Raw genomic sequence first — 4,245 nt, 5'->3', positions numbered from 1 at the left:
CCCCAATTCGATTTTGCCGATTTCCCTTATGCCAATTTAGCCGATTTTCCTTCATACTGATCCCGTCGATCGCCAATTAGCCAATGCTTAATGAGCCGATGACAATGCATCGGTCCCTCATGATCCATCTTTCACCTCTTCGACTGATGAATCGAAGCCCTGGTGGACAATGAGGCAGACCACGCCTTCCACAGAGTCCTAAGACAGCTGCTGAAACAACTCGCTGTTGAAACCGAGACCCCTGTAGTACAGATATCCTCTGCATCTGTTTCCTTGCAGCAACCAGATAGCCCAGAACCAATTCTCCATCGGTGATGATGGATCTCTCTTTTGCAAGAACCCCTCGCCTTTGAGAGTAATCGCGTTGCCTTGCCAGCCGATGACTCTTCAATCGGCTTCTAAAAATAGCGTATCCACGAGGCCATCTGCCCCCCGAGCCTCAGCCGGGGTGGAAACAGTGAGGAGGAACCGTAACTCAAGAAAATAGGCCTGGGCTCAACAACGTCTGAGAGCGCTATCGTGCGGGGCCAACCGGTTGATCACCTTTTTTCCGTCGTCAGGCGATACAGTCGATCCGAGCGGTCGGTAATCCGGTGTTGAGCAGGTATCTCCAACGAGCCCCGGGTTTGTCGCTGAATCGGCCGGCATGCTAAAAAATGATAATTTTGCAATATCGGTACCATTCTTCGGACAAGTTGTGGCGCGAGCCGGCCCGATTCCAACAGAATCGGCTTCCTGTAGCAGAGGATCCTTCGGGGCAAGCTGCCCCCCGAGCCTCAGCCGGGGCGAGAATAGCAGTGAGCCGACCACGTCGGTCATCCTCGGTTTCCAACTCGTAATGCAGCATCAGCCGATTCAACAAAATAGATCGGCTCATCATTCTTGGCAGACTGAAGCAACTTCTGGCGAGGATGCCCTTGCATTTCTGACGCCCTCCAAACTCTGGACGTAACCCCCCGGAAGTGATAGTTACCAAGTCACCACCTCTGTTAGGTTCATCCCTACCCTGGCTTGCACGTGCTGATCTTGAAGACTTGCCAATGGGAATTAGGGGTCCCTGAAGAGAAGATCCACTTCCTGCTCCATTGATCATTAAGTCGATGCCTGCACATCGGCTGTGCTTAAATTTTTTTGAATTTTCGGCCGATTTATGTATCGGCCCCCATGCTCCAATACCCATCATCAAAGGATGAGACGCTTCCACTGCATATCCTCGTGTTTTATCCACCTGGGTGCCCCCCCGAGCCGATTCTGTCAAGAGAATTGATGGTATCGGCTCTGTTGGATAACATGTTGAACCCAGGCAGAATGGATGGTGAGGTGTACTTTTGGCCGATTACTGGAATCGGCCTCCCATTGCTTGCTCGGTGAAGGTTTTGTGATGTCCCTTCATAAATTTTTGGGGCCGATCACAAGGATCAGCCTCGCCACGTTTGTTCATCGACGTTTGCTTTGTTACACAGTCAGGCCTGTGGATAAAACCAGCCTAACCCCGTTCTTTGTCACGTCGATGCGCTCGCGATCGTCCGGATTGATGCACGAGAGTGGCTCTTGGCCCGATGTCTCCCAAACGTCCATGCCAGCTGTTGAAACCTCGACCGAATCATCCGCGTGGACGACTTCTACTTCATCTCCATCCCACTGTATCAGGCATTGGTGCATCGTGGATGGAATGCAACAATTGGCGTGGATCCAATCTCTCCCTAGTAGGACAGCGTAGGTACTCTTGCTGTCGACGATAAAGAACGTCGTAGGGACAGTTTTCCTTCCTACGGTCAGATCCACGTTCAGAACACCTTGTGCGTCAGATGCTTGGCCGTTGAAATCGCTCAGTGTTACGTTGGTCTTGATCAGATCCGAGCTGGAGCGTCCCAACCGACGTAGCATGGAGTATGGCATAATGTTAATCGCCGCTCCGGTGTCCACCAACATCTTGTTGACAGGCTGCCCATTGATGTAGCCTCGCAAGTACAGGGCCTTCAGATGCCTGTAACTTCTTTCTTTTGGCTTTTCAAAGATGACCGGCCGTGGGCCGCAGTCTAATTGCGCCACAGGTGCTTCATATAATCTTGGAGCGCTAAACTCCGTTGGAAGAATGAAGACCATGTTTGTGCCAGCCGATGTATCATCATCGGCTTTCCTCTGCCTGGGGCGCCACTCTTTTCTTTGTGGCCGACCTTCTTCGTCCAGGGTTTGCTGAATTTTGGTGGCCAAATCAGGCCGTGCCTTCCTCAGCGTGTGCAGGTACAATCTTTCAGCTTCTTCCAACCCACGAAGACGCTGAACCCTTCGCTTCTGGGAACGGCTGAGCCCCTCAGGGCACCACCTGGGCCGATGATATTTGTCTTCTTCATCATCGTCCTCTAGTTCCTCGAGATCTTCCACCCGAGCGGACTCAGCATGCTTGTTCCGAGGCGGGAGAGGCCCTAGACGCTTGAACACGGACACGTTAGCGGCATCCTTCTTCCTTTGTTTGCATTCGGGCGGTTCTCGATTGTTGGCAATCGGCTCATTCCTAAGTCCCGGCAATGTTTGAAGAACGGACAGTCCCAGTGCCTATCCATGTAATCCTGCCCCCTTGACCTTCCTTCAGCGCGACGATTGTACCCGTCGTTGCTTCTATCATGTTGACGGTACCTCCTGACCTCTGCATCGGACCGACAATTCCTCTCATCGTTTACGTCGTAGCGCCGACGTCGGTCGTACTGCTGCTCATATTTGTTGAGGAGATGCTCGGAGAGTGGATGTTGATACCGCACGCTTCTCACTTCCTCCTCTGTCAGGTACCGTCTGTCATCATCTTGGGGCCGGTCGCGTGGATCGGCCTCCTCTTTATCCTTGCCACGGGAGTGGCTGCTTTCTGCTTCATCTTTGCCATGGCGGCTTGCAAGCCCTGCCATGTTAACACCAAAGGAGAACTCTGGCTGGCATATGGAGTGGCTGAGATCCACCATGCTGACGCCAAACAACGGACGTGAGCTTCTATCGAGCTTGACACCGTGCGGACGGGTGTTCTCAAAGGAGCCGATGAGTTCGGCTTCGAGGACCGCCTTGATTTCGTCATGTTTCTTCTTGAGCTCATCAGGCAGATCCTCGTACTTGACCGGAGTGTCTTCCGCCATCTCGGATGTGGATGGCGATGTTGCGGATGTCGAAGGTCGTCCCACCGGGCGTGCCGAATGTGTTGACGTCGAAACCCCCGGCGGGCGAGAGACGGTCAACACGGTAGAGCCGGGAACAACTAGGGCTGCGGCTGGCCCCAGTCCCTCAGAGCGACGGCCCGCAAAGCCTCCTGGTCGCACGTCCGATGCTTATCACAAGGGCGTGCCACCTGACCTATACCTGGTCAGGAAGGTGTGGATGATGCCTCGCTTAGTTTCCTGCATGGCATACACGTAAACATTAAATACGAGCCTCGATCGGCTCTCAGGTTATCCTGTGAATCGGCTCAAAGAGCCGATCCACCCATGATCCGGACAAGGTGTCCGAATATATGGTGGTCCTGCTTGATCAAGATAAAGCTAATGAGATCTACGACGATTTAGGGTTTTCACCGCATAATCGGATCATCCTACTCACGATTGGGCCTCGCGCTCACGCACGGTGACCGTAAGCCGATCCTAGACAGGGCCTAAAAACCAACACGAGGTTGATCCCGGAACATCCGTTCTAGGACTAGCAAACGCCACCCTACACGCCGCTGGATCCTCCAACCCTTTGTAAGGCCTAACTATTGCAGATATTAAACTAATCTTTGTAGAAACAAGGAGCAATCGTAACGGATCAGATCTACTAAACTATGATCAAGCGGGGTGCCGCCCCTACACCTAAGATAGGTGTAAGGGCGGCTAGACATGCAAGGGTTGCACTAACGACAGCATATGATACGAAGAACAATGCTAACCCTAACACATCTATGATAACTACGTTGCTCGCCATCAAAAAGGCTTCGATACGAGCAACGCATGAACAACGTGGGCAGCTTGTGCTTGCCTAGATCGCAAGATGCGATCTAGGCAGCATGGTGCTTACCGGTAGAAACCCTCGAGACGAAGGAGTTGGCGATGCGCCGAGATTTGTTTGTGGTTGAACGTTGGTTGTTGTTTATTCCATAAACCCTAGATACATATTTATAGTCCAGGGGACTTTCTAATGTGGGCGTGCACCAAACCGTGCACGAGTAAGATTCTAACTTCTAAACTAAGATGCGATCTAATATGTTACAGATACACGGGCAATTAAGCC

The sequence above is a fragment of the Lolium rigidum genome, chromosome 1 (assembly GCF_022539505.1).
Source record: "Lolium rigidum isolate FL_2022 chromosome 1, APGP_CSIRO_Lrig_0.1, whole genome shotgun sequence".
NCBI lineage: Eukaryota > Viridiplantae > Streptophyta > Magnoliopsida > Poales > Poaceae > Lolium > Lolium rigidum.
Note: the sequence above shows the minus strand (reverse complement) of the source record.